Raw genomic sequence first — 13366 nt, 5'->3', positions numbered from 1 at the left:
AACTTTGTGAGCGTGTTTTTAATCCAAACATATCATATCTATACGTTTTTGGAATCAAGAACCGATAAGGAATAAGATGAAAGTGTTTTTAAATTGATTTGGAAAATTTAATTTTGATACTAATTTTTATATTTTTAATTTTCAGAGCTTGTTTTTAATCCAAATATAACATATTGATATGTTTTTGGAATCAGCAAATAATGGAGAATAAGATGAACGTAAATGTGGATCGTTTTATATATTTTTTTTTTTTTTTACATTTTTCTGATTTTTAATGACCAAAGTCATTAATTAATTTTTAATTTAATTAAGCCACCAAGCTGAAATGTAATACCGAAGTCCGGGCTTTGTCGAATATTACTTGACCAAAATTTCAACCAATTTGGTTGAAAAATGAGGGCGTGACAGTGCCGCCTCAACTTTCACGAAAAACCGGATATGACGTCATCAAAGACATTTATCAAAAAAATGAAAAAAACCTTCGGGGATATCATACCCAGGAACTCTCCTGTCAAATTTCACAAAGATCGGTACAGTAGTTTAGTCTGAATCACTCTACACACACACACAGACACACACACACACACACACACACACACACACACACACACACACACACATTCCTGCCTGTCTGCCTGTTCTTCTCTCTCTCTTAGGTTACTTTCACGGATTATGCAAAAAAGAAATATGCACGGCTGCTTCACACTTTTCTTGTTTTCTCTCTATTATCAACCTTTGGTGTCTGTCTGCGTGTCTGTGTGTCTGTCTGTCTGTTTGTTTGTTTGTCTGTCTGTCTGTCTGTCTCTCTCTCTCTCTCTCTCCCCTTCTCTCTCTCCCCATCTCTCTCTCGCCATCTCTCTCTCTTTTTCGCTCTCTTCATCTCTCTCTCTCTCTCTCTCTCTCCCCTTCTCTCTCTCCCCATCTCTCTCTCGCCATCTCTCTCTCTTTTTCGCTCTCTTCATCTCTCTTTCTCTCTCTCTCTCTCTCTCTCTCTCTCTCTCTCTCTCTCTCTCTCTCTCTCTCTCTCTCTCTCTCTTACAGTCAGCATAATGTATTACAAATGATGGTTTATTCCTGGCAAATTTCGACCAAATGATTATCGAAGATGGTTATGCAAATAAGATGCAACAACGGAAAACAGACGAAATTAAACAGAGACCCCAAGCCCGTGACAGACAGACAGACAGACAGACAGACAGACACAGAGACTGAGACAGAGACAGACAGACTAGACAAGCCGACAAACAAAAAAACAACATGAAAAGACACATGTAGGTGACGATGCTGATCCCAATACCGATGCCGATGTCGATGATGATGATGATGATGATGATGATGATGATGATGATGATGATGATGATGATATATCTCTTTATTTCCCTCTCTTGGAGAGTTTGCTGCGTGATAGCCTCTAACCCTATTCATTGTATAACAACGTTAAATCATCATCGTCATCTCTCTCTCCCGTTCTCTCTCTCGCCCCCCCCTCTCTCTCTCTCTCTCTCTCTCTCTCTCGACAACAGCAGCATGTGACGGTGCGGCAACGATAGGCCAAACAACGTACCGAGAGATAGTGCAAAGGGTATCATTCGTTTCCTGAGTTGGAACATCGATGGACTCGCAACGAAAATAGCAGACCCCGATTTCGTGAGTTATATACACAACTTTAACGTCGTTTGCCTAGTTGAAACGTTTCTGGATAAATCGTTCATTTTGAGTAACACGTTCTGCGACTTTGTAGTATTTTCGAGCTCGGCTGTCAAACTGACTGACAAAGGCCGTAGGTCAGGTGGGGTCATTATACTGGTAAAAAAGGAAATAGCTAAATTGTTTGATGCGATTGAGGTAACGTACGATCACATGGTCTGTCTCAAAATATCGAAGACACTGTGGAATCTGGACAAAGATGTTATATACCTAGCTGCGTATATCCCTCCCCAAACTTCACCGTACTATGATACCTCCCAGGCCAAATGTCACATTGAACAAACTGAACTATGTATGTTAGACATGTTAGAAAGGTACGGAGAAGTTTACATCATCCTATGTGGGGACATGAACGCAAGAACTGGGTCCTTGCAAGCTATTGCTGACTCAGAAAATCAGCTAGACGACCCGTGCAACCATCAAGTTCTGTATAGCCCTTCTCGATTGTCAGAGGATCGGACAATTAACACGTTTGGCTGGGAACTCTTGTCGTTATGTTCTAGTTTTGGTCTGTGTCTGCTAAATGGTTTTTGCACGCCCTCTTCGTCTAAGCATTTTACATACATATCCAGACATGGAAATAGTGTAAACGACTACTTTATCATCTCAGAAGAGTTATCATCCCTCTGCCTGGGCTTGACCGTCGAAGAGAGAATTGAATCCCCCCATATGCCGCTATGCTTAACACTTACAGGCCCCACTAACAAGAACACAGGGCAAACAGAAAACGAAACAAAGAAAGGGGTACGAGTTAAGATGTCATGGGATACACATAAAGAACATGAGGTAAGAGAGCTTATTGACTCGGAATCATTCGCTGGTAAACTCGAAGAGGCGGGGCAGATGATAAGTGGGGATATTGATGGATCAGTAAAGTTGTTCAACCGTGCCCTTAAGGAGGTAACTAAGCCAATGGAAATTACTGTTAAGAATGGTTCTGTTTCGGTCGGTGAGAAAAACAAATGGTTTGACTTTGAATGTCAACAGCAAAAAAAGTTGACACGAAAAGCTCTTCGAAGGTACAAGAAAAACAAGACAGCTCTTGACATGGAGAAGAGAACAGATACAATCAGTTTTAAAGAATGTGAAAAAGAAGCAGAGCGGTGTAAAACGGTATATTTAGATGAAAGGAAGAAGTACAACCAGCTGTTGAAAAATAAAAAGATTACATTTAAACAGAACAAAGTGTCACTTTTACTTGCCAGCATTCATGACCCCCAAAGCTTTTGGAGGGAAATTAGAAAATTCAAGAGAAAGGGAAGAAGCTCGCCTAGCATTAGTAAAGATGACTGGTTTAACCATTTTAACGGCGTGTTTAATAATTTAGCTGCTGGAGCGACTCCAGTTCAGCAAACCGAGTTATCCGCGGAAGAGGTCCCGGACCTCGACATGGACGAGCTAAATAAAGATACAGTCGACTCCGGATATTACGTCACCCCTCGGGGGATGTTTTTGAGCGACGTTCTACGCGGTGACGCTGTATCCGGTTCATCGGTTATAACGTCACTTTTACGCGCGGGTGATGTTATATCCGGAGTCCAAGAGTTATGTCCCTTTCTAAAGTACTGACTGTTTTAATAAAACTGTGCAGAAATGAAAAAGTGCAACATTAGTGTTGTTTAAAAATCACAACAACATATTGTTGTAAGTTTTAAACTAACTTATTACAATAATCTTTAATTCACTTCCTCGTATATAGAATTGTGGACTATTCTCTTCTTTGCGTATTTCCAAAACCTGGCTAGACCATGAATACAAAATTGTATACACAAAATTTTCCCCGAAATTCGGCAATCGTATCAACGTACAGTATTGTAGGCTACATGCTGATTCTGAGACAGGTTGCTTGTGTTGGAATGTCAAGCTCCGTCTGGTTCCATCGACAATCTCAGTCTTTAATTATAGTGTCCGACGTTATTAGCTTTAAGGACACACACACACACACACACACACACACACACACACACACACACACACACACACACACACACACACACACACACACACACACACCAGGGCCGGACCAGTACGTTTATAGGGGGGGGGAGGCTAAAATGTTGAAGCAGGGGTCCGGGGGCCTTCTGCGGCCCCCGGTGGGGTCGAGGGGCGAAGCTGAAGAAATTTTAACATTTATACATACAAAATTATCCTATTCTTGCACAAAAAAGTCATTTAAATAATGAAATAGCACCACCAGAAATGTAACATATTAATTTAGAATTGATGCATGAAGAAAAGATTAGCTTGTCATAAACATCAACGAAACAAATTTTCTACTTTTATGCCAAAAAAACACATTCCAAAATCAAATTATACTGTATTTTGCCACTATAAGATAACGACAAACTCCCACAGCTGGCCAAAGCATTACAGATGGTCAGACAAACCAGAAGAGTTGTCCTCCAGTGGATACCAGCACACTGTGGGATACCAGGAAATGAAAGGGCAGATGAGCTGGCAAAAGAAGGAGCCGTGGAAGACCAACCTGAAAACAGTGTCAGCTTTAGTGAGCAGAAGACAATCATCAAGGCATTGACGAGGCCAAGGACAAACAGAGATGACTACCACACAATGTCCAGAGAGCAGCAAGTCAACCTCATCAGGCTGCGTACTGGCCACAACAGGCTCAATGCTCACATGAACCGAAAGTTCAAGCTGGCGCCATCACCAACCTGTGCCTGCGGTCAAGAGGACCAAACAGCGGAACACATCTTACAGCGATGTCCCTTACTAGATGAGGAACGAAAAGAAGTGTGGCCGTCACCAACTCCCTTGCAGACCAAACTATACGGCAGTCGACAGGAGTTGGAGAAAACGACAACATTTATCACCAGTGCTGGACTGATTGTGTAACCTCTGCGAACGCCAAGAAGAAGAAGAAGCCACTATAAGATGAACTTTACAATGTTAGTCTGTTTACATTACTTGGCATTTCAAACATTGAATGAAAGTATCTAGACTTCAATCTTACCGTAATGGGTTCAAAGGTTACCGAATACTACTACAATTATCCGGAAAAGAGAGGAACAAAATAGAGACAAATGAGGCGGTAGCGGCTTTTTGCAATATTATTATTATTAAGCTCTCTCTCTCTCTCTCTTTTTTTTTTGGCTGGGGGGGGGGGCTAAAGCCCCCAAAGCCCCCCCCCCCTCTCGTCCGGCCCTGCACACACACACACACACACACACACACACACATGGCTGTCGTACATTCATATTCTGCTAGATCTTGACCTGTCCTTGATGTCCGAAGAAATAAAAATGACGAGAACTTCATGGGTTCTTATACGTAATTACTGTCTATTTGACTTATATTATTATTATTAACGAAGAAGTTTCTCGTCAACAGCAAAGTGGCTGCCCACCTTTACGCACAATCGTTCTGGTAGTAACAACTTTGGGTTCAGTAGTTACCCCCTTTCCCCCATCCACCGTCTCCACCACATCTAGTGAGCGGGACGTTATACTCGTTAGACTACTACTGTATTATTATTATGGGGGCCAGGAATATCATTATAACGTCACTTGATATAACGTCCATGGCCCAGTTTCCAAGTAGAGTCATAATAGTGCTTTAAGAGTGCAGTATCACTTTTCTCAATTTGTCGGTTCACTGCACTTAGTGTTTACCTTTACAATTTAGCCTGAGCGACCTACTCAGCCTGTCGACAACGCCCAGTTGAAAGTGAAGCTCAGCCTCCTCGTCGTGGGCAGTTGTAGTCAGTATATTACGGACCAAAAAACAAACAAACGTCGTAGTCTGTTTTCATCCTCTCGACCTTCTCCTACCGTCATTTCAATAATCGAGTTTTTTTTTTTTTTATATGCGTGATTGAAGGACAGAAGTAGACAGATCCATTCGCACGCGCTCGCGCAGGAGTAATTACCATGTATGCTCGATATGAAACTTTAAAAAAAAAATTTTTATTATAAACCAAGACAGGAACTCACAAAACGAACGAAATGCAACATTTTTCTTTTGATTAAAAACCTAGAACACTGAGGAACCTAAGTAAGGAACTCACAAAGCGAAATGAAATGAAACATTTTTCATTACTGACTAAAAACATAGAACAGGAACTCACAAAACGAAATGAAATAAAACATTTTTCTTTTGATTAAAAACCTCGAACAGAAACTCACAAAACGCATGCAGCAAAAATGATTATGCCTTGAACCTAGTTTTCCTTGGGCCTCTAACAACGGGAAAACGGAAAAACTTGAATACCGTTAACACACAAAACTTGTGACACGTGTAGGGTAAATGAACATGCCTTGACAGTCGTTCACCATGCAAACTGCTGCATATGGGGATTGATATGACGTTATAACCGACATGGATGAGTGACGTTATAACTGGGTGACGTTATATCCGGTGACGTTATATCCGAGGTTAAAATAGTCTTGGAAAGAAGGAATTGAGCCGGGACCGGTGTTTGGGTGACGATATAACGGGGTGACGTTATATCCGGCGACGTTATAAACGAAGTAGACTGTATATCTGAAGGAGAGGTAAGAGAAGCCATTAGAGGGCTGAAAAAAGGCAAAGCAACAGGTATAGATGAAATCCCAAACGAGTTGCTTCGCATCGCAGGTGATGATGTTACTACTTACCTGGTAGAGCTTTTTAACAAACTGTTCCACACAGGAACATACCCAGCTGAGTGGGCCAAAGCCATTATTCACCCAATCTTTAAAAAAGGCAACGATGAGAACCCTGACAATTACAGGGGCGTGTCGCTGCTAAGCTGTGTCAGTAAACTGTATACTGCCATCATTAACAATAGATTGACTAAGTGGGCTGAAATGAACAATGTCATGTCTGAGTCCCAAGCTGGATTCAGAAAAGGGTATACGACAGTGGACCATATTTTCACGTTATATGCAGCTGTAAGCAAGCAACTTAAACAACACAAGAAACTGTATGTGGCCTTTGTGGACTTCCAAAAGGCGTTCGACACTGTCAAAAGAGATGTACTATGGAATGTACTGCTCAAGATCGGCATTGGGGGCAAAATGCTTCAAACACTCAGAGCAATGTACTCAAACGTATTATCTTGTGTTCGGTGTAACTCTGACTACACGGCCTTTTTTGAGTGTATGCAAGGTCTCAAACAAGGATGCTTGGCAAGCCCAATCCTGTTCTCTTTTTTGATTAACGAACTTGCGTCTGAAATGATTCTAAAAGGGAGGCATGGAATTCAACTTCTTCCGGGTGAAATTGAACTATTTATCATGATGTTTGCTGACGACATAGCATTGCTTTCAGTGACACCGGTGGGACTACAAAACCAGTTAAATATTTTGCATGAAGTTGCCAACAGATTAGGTTTAAAGGTAAACAAAGAAAAAACAAAAGTGTTGGTATTTCGCAACGGTGGATACTTGGGGAAAAACGAAGCCTGGACATTTGGTCACGACAACATGTACGTTACCAACTCGTATAAATATCTCGGCTTAACCTTGACCACCAAAGTTTCCATCCAACGATGCTTTGAAGACTCTATTGTACGAGCTAAGCGTGGTGTTATCGACATTTTTAGAGTTTTGTGGAATATTGGATGTTATGATCTAAACCTTTTTTTCACACTCTTTGATACACAGATTACCCCCATATTGCTATACGGTTCAGAAATGTGGGGTTGTTTTGATTGCTCTAACATTGAAAAGGTACACATGTTCGCATGCAAACGGATAATAGGTGTTTCCCCCCAAAGTCCCAACTGCATGGTATACGGAGAACTCGGTAGATTTCCCCTATCAGTCCTCGCTGCTACCAGATGCGTTAAATATTGGTTGCGGCTAAATCGCCTCCCCAACACAAGATATGTAAAAATGGCCCATGTGATGATGAGGAACATGGCAGACAGAGGGACAGACAATTGGTCCGCTAGGGTCAGAAACCTCCTATGTGAAAATGGGTTTGGACATGTGTGGACGTACGGCTATGTCGGCAACGAAAAACACTTTATCAAGGCTTTTCAACAACGCCTAAAAGACTGCTTTACCCAGGACTGGCATAGTAAGCTAGAAGACAGTGAGAGGTATGACACATACAAATTGTTTAAACCTGACTTTGGAAGAGAAAAATACCTTGACCAAATAGACAATCCATATATCCAAAAAGTGTTCACAAAACTCAGACTTGGGGTTTCACCCCTGATGTGCAACAAACAGAGATATTCTGCAAACGGTTCCCATGTTTGCCCACTTTGCAGATACCCTCACGAAAACGAGCACCACTTTCTTTTTAAGTGTCCAGTATACTCTGATATAAGAGAAACTTACCTAGGAAATGTCTTTGAAATCGGTCAACTAGAAAACTCGTCAATGCAGATACTACTAACACAAAACAAAAGTAGGTTGTGGGCACTCTCCCGGTATACATTTTATGCATTCAGGCATCGACAGCAACTGCTAGGCTAAAATGAATGTGTGTAAATGATTTTCGATCGCCATGTTCCAACCCTTAGCACTGTATTATGCACTTGTTCTTACTTGTTTGTGAGAGAGTATACATTGAATGGAAACTCTACTCCCCCCTTGTACAAACACAACAGTGTGGTTTACAATAAAATTTCTGAGTTCTGAGTTCTCTCTCTCTCTCTCTCTCTCTCTCTCTCTCTCTCTCTCTCTCTCTCTCTCTCTCTCTCTCTCTTACACACTTTCTCTTTCCTACTCTCTCTCTGTTTTGTTCTCCTTTCTCTGTCAGATTTGTTTTAAACAAACACGTAGGAAAGAAATCTGCAGAGCTGTTGCAATTGTGTCTTTTATCTCTATCTCTTTCTATGATTTTTTTTCCCCGGTTTTTGACTGTGTGCCTATCTGTCTGTCTTCCTCTCTCTCGCAGGTTACTGTCTGTCCGTATGTCTGTCCGTCTGTTTGTCCGTCTCTCTCACTCTGTCTCTGTCTTTCTTTCTTATTTAATTACCCCAACTCTCACTCTCTCTCTCTCTCTCTCTCTCTACAATTACAAATACAATTTTTGTATTAAACATGCCCCTCTCCTCTTTATTGGTATAATGTACACAAACCCTTTTCGAATGAAGGGACTTACAAACCAACCACTACATGTATTTAGATGTGTGATGATCTTGGCAATGTCTTGCTTGTTTGATTGATTTTCTTTAAAATGTAATGTATGGATTAGAGCATGATGTTGAGAAAGTGCAAGCTGCACTATACCACTTAATTCACATCAATCAACTCGCAATTTACCTCAATGTAATGCATTTTGTGTACATATGTATAATGTGTTTTCACTTTAGTTATCTGTTAAAATGTAGAATTTTAGTTATCTATTTTCTAATTTGTATCTTGTATTTTTTATTTCATTTTTTTAGTTAGTCCCTCTTTAGGGCGAGGGCTGGATGTAAAAAAGCAGACCACTGCTTAATCTACTACCCTCGTTAAATAAAGAATTGTCATTGTCATTGTCATTGTCTCTCTCTCTTTCTCTCTCTCTCTCTCTCTCTCTCTCTCTCTCTCTATCTGTCCCTCCGGCAGCACACATTTTTCGCTCCAGCAATTTACTTGAACAAGTGAAGAAAATGCCTGTCGTTGGACTACCAACTGCTGTGGAAGCTACCTTGACAGGCCTGCCAGCTGACCACTATGTCAAGTACTGGAAAGTCACCGGAGAATGAGAAGGAGCCACAGTCACACTTCAACTGCTCAGCACAGAGAACCAACAGGCCGCCATTTGCCGAGCTAGTCAACGCAACGTAAACAAAACCCCTTCGCAGCTCAGACGTGACAGACAATGATCCCAACAATTTAACAGCAAAGAGGTATGCGTTTCTTCTGTTGATACAGCTGATCGATCATCTGCGAAATCATGCCAGCACAACATCAGGCATAATTCACACAAACACGTACGACAAAGTTCCCGACGTTAGGCACAAACAGAAAATGAGACTACACGCCGGCGAACGCATTGACAGCGAGGCAAGCTGTGTTGTGAACATTGAAGCACGTGAATCACGGAGCCACATTCCATCCAAGCTGACGGAACCTGCCTTGCAGCAATCCGTTGACTCCACATGCGTGGCCACTGACAGTGACAAGGACAGATATTTTACGTCAGAGAGTGATACAGAGGAACCAGTGGAAAAGCAGTTGACTAAAGCTGAAAAGGATGCTTTGGAAAGGGAGTACAGTCTAGGGGAAGTAAAAGCACTTGCTTTAGAAATTACTACGAACCCCAGAACACGAAAGAAAGTGATTAGAATGGTGTACAATGCTTCATCCAAACAGCTGCTTGCAAAATCAGATGACTTCATGTTCACCTACGATTGTACCAAAGCTGAAACATTGTACTGGACGTTATTCAGGGACAAAGCAGACATGAGTTATGATGAATCAGAACGACTGGCATTTATTGAGGAGCCTGCGGATGTGCGACGAACACTGTACCTTATTGAGATAAATCATATCGCCAAGGATTTGCATGCACTGGTTACACTTCTCAGAGCCTACCTTCAGACTTGAACTTTGATCGCTGTTGTATTATATCACATTTACGTATCATTACATGCTGCTTCTCTTGCAAAACTCGTAAAGCACTACTACTATATTTTGCAGCTGATACTGGTAAAACGTTAATACTCTATGATTGTATTAAAACATTATTGTACATAATGCACTGGAAACATTTTCAAACATAATGTGGTTAACTTCTATTTCACCTCAATGAGCGAGGGCGGGATGAAAAAAAAAGTAGTTTAGCATTTCCTATTCTGTTACAGTGTTAAGATAAAGATCAATTCAATTCAATTTAATTCAATTCAATTCAATACAATCATCTCTCCCTCATTCTCGTTCTCATAAATAGGACTCAAACCATACCGGCACGGTGGCCTAGTGGTAAGGCGTCCGCCCCGTGATCGGGAGGTCGTGGGTTCGAAACCCGGCCGGGTCATACCTAAGACTTTAAAATTGGCAATCTAGTGGCTGCTCCGCCTGGCGTCTGGCATTATGGGGTTAGTGCTAGGACTGGTTGGTCCGGTGTCAGAATAATGTGACTGGGTAAGACATGAAGCCTGTGCTGCGACTTCTGTCTTGTGTGTGGCGCACGTTATGTCAAAGCAGCACCGCCCTGATATGGCCCTTCGTGGTCGGCTGGGCGTGAAGCAAACAAACAAACAAACAAACAAGCACATTTCACTGCTGTACAGCATACATCGTCCCCAAATACCTGTGTCTGTGTGTCACCGACTTAGTTGCTCTGCAGAGTGTGTGTGTGTGTGTGTAATACTGCCTTGCTGCAGAGTTTGTGTTATACCGCTTTGCTCTGCTGAGTGTGTTTGTGTTAATTACGGTCTGTCTGTCTGTATATTCTTTTGTCTGTCCGTCTGTCACTCAAGGGTAAGGGGGTGTCCTTAACCTCTCCTTTGTTGTCTCGGTCTGTCTCTCTGTCTCTGTCTATCTGTCTATGTCGCTCTTTCTGACTCTCTCCCTCTCAGCGGAGATCAAAGCCAATGAAAAACACACATCTCTGAAGCAGTTTTAGCTTGTGCCTCCAAATGACTGCTGTACAACAACCAGACCCCATCTGACTGCTGTTTGGGAAACAGTCCCCAATTCACTGCTGTACACCATTTACGTATCATTACATGCTGTTTCTCTTTCGAAACTTGTAAAGCACTACTTCTATTTTGCAGCTGATACTGGTAAAATGTTAATACACTATGATTGTATTGAAACATTATTGTACATAAAGCACTGGAACATTTTCAAACATAATGTGGTTAACTTCTATTTCAACTCAATGGGCGAGGGCGGGATGGAAAAAAAACATTTTAGCATTTCTTGTTCTGTTACAGTGTTAAGAGAAAGATAAATTCAATTCAATTTAATTCAATTCAATTTAATACAACTCTCTCTCCCTCATTCTCATTCTCATAAATCAGACTCAAACCATCCGTTGTCAGGGTCGTGAATGCTAGCTACTGACTGGATTGGAAATACTCTTATGTCGCCTAGCGCCATATGTAACTGATGAAACCATTCATAGCACAGCGCAGAGCTATCGGTTTTTGGACGTCCCCATTTCACTGCTATACAGCAAACATCGTCCCCAAATAACTGTGTCTGTGTGTCACCGACTTAGTTGCTCTGCAGAGTCTGTGTGTGTAATACTGCCTTGCTCTGCTGAGTTTGTGTGTTATACCGCTTTGCTCTGCTGAGTGTGTGTGTTTGTGTTAATTACGGTCTGTCTGTATATTCTTTTGTCTGTCCGTCTGTCACTCAAGGGTAAACCGGCACGATTAGCTTAGTGGTAAGGCGTCCGCCCCGTGATCGGGAGGTCGTGGGTTTGAACCTCGGCCGGTGTCACGATTTCATCTCTCGCCTGTGTACATATTTCCCCCTCGATATTTACTCGAGACCGAAATGTTGTTTCCTGGTAAAATTAAGAAGAGAAATTATTTATGGACGAAAAGCATGTCAGTTTCTTGCATGTGAAAAAAATTGGTGGTGAAATTAAATAGATTTCACTCCCAAAATCGAATTCTTCGAAAACGTGTACCGAGTGGTTACGTCCCTTGAGTAAGAAGGGAAACATTTTAGGATGAATCAAATTTCTAAGTTAAATAAAATAATTGGTTGGACAAATTTGGCCCCATGAATGTAAGGTACACAAGGTCGCTCATCAGTACTATCGAAGGGTGTTGTTTTTGTTCAGTGTAGAGTTTATACTAGATCAACGAGGCCGAAAATCGAAATATCAACACGGCGAAAGATGAAAACGTCACACCGGGTCATACCTAAGACTTTAAAATTGGAAATCTAGTGGCTGATCCACATCCCATTTTGGTGCAATCCCATTTTGCCGCTGTCCCATTTTTTTCCCTATCCCATTTTCGCGACATTTCACAAGCCAAGCGTCATTTTATAAAATTTATAATTTTGGATGATTAATGAGATGAGGATGATTATAATGATGATGCTATGGATTTCCAATTTGGATTGAGACTACGTGACAGGGCATTTTACTAACATGTCATAACAATAGCGCGACATCCCATTTTGACACCATATCCCATTTGGCCGCCATGCCGTTTCACCGTATTCCATTTATCCCCCATCCCATTGTCGCGACATTTCACAAGCCAAGCGTCATTTTACTACCGTGTCATAACAATAGCACGTCATCCCATTTTGACACCATCCCATTTGGCCGCCATCACATTTTTATATTTAGTCAAGTTTTGACTAAATATTTTAACATCGAGGGGGAATCGAAACGAGGGTCGTGGTGTATGTGCGTGTGTCTGTCTGTCTGTGTGTGTGTGTGTGTAGAGCGATTCAGACTAAACTACTGGACCGATCTTTATGAAATTTGACATGAGAGTTCCTGGGTATGAAATCCCCGAACGTTTTTTTCATTTTTTTGATAAATGTCTTTGATGACGTCATATCCGGCTTTTCGTGAAAGTTGAGGCGGCACTGTCACGCCCTCATTTTTCAACCAAATTGGTTAAAATTTTGGTCAAGTAATCTTCGACAAAGTCCGGACTTCGGTATTGCATTTCAGCTTGGTGGCTTAAAAATTAATTAATGACTTTAGTCATTAAAAATCTGAAAATTGTAAAAAAAAATAAAAATTTATAAAACGATCCAAATTTACGTTTATCTTATTCTCCATCATTTGCTGATTC

Source organism: Littorina saxatilis, linkage group LG16 (assembly GCF_037325665.1).
Source record: "Littorina saxatilis isolate snail1 linkage group LG16, US_GU_Lsax_2.0, whole genome shotgun sequence".
Taxonomy (NCBI): Eukaryota; Metazoa; Mollusca; class Gastropoda; order Littorinimorpha; family Littorinidae; genus Littorina; species Littorina saxatilis.
The sequence above is the reverse complement of the archived record's forward strand: the minus strand, read 5'-3'. Positions refer to the sequence as shown.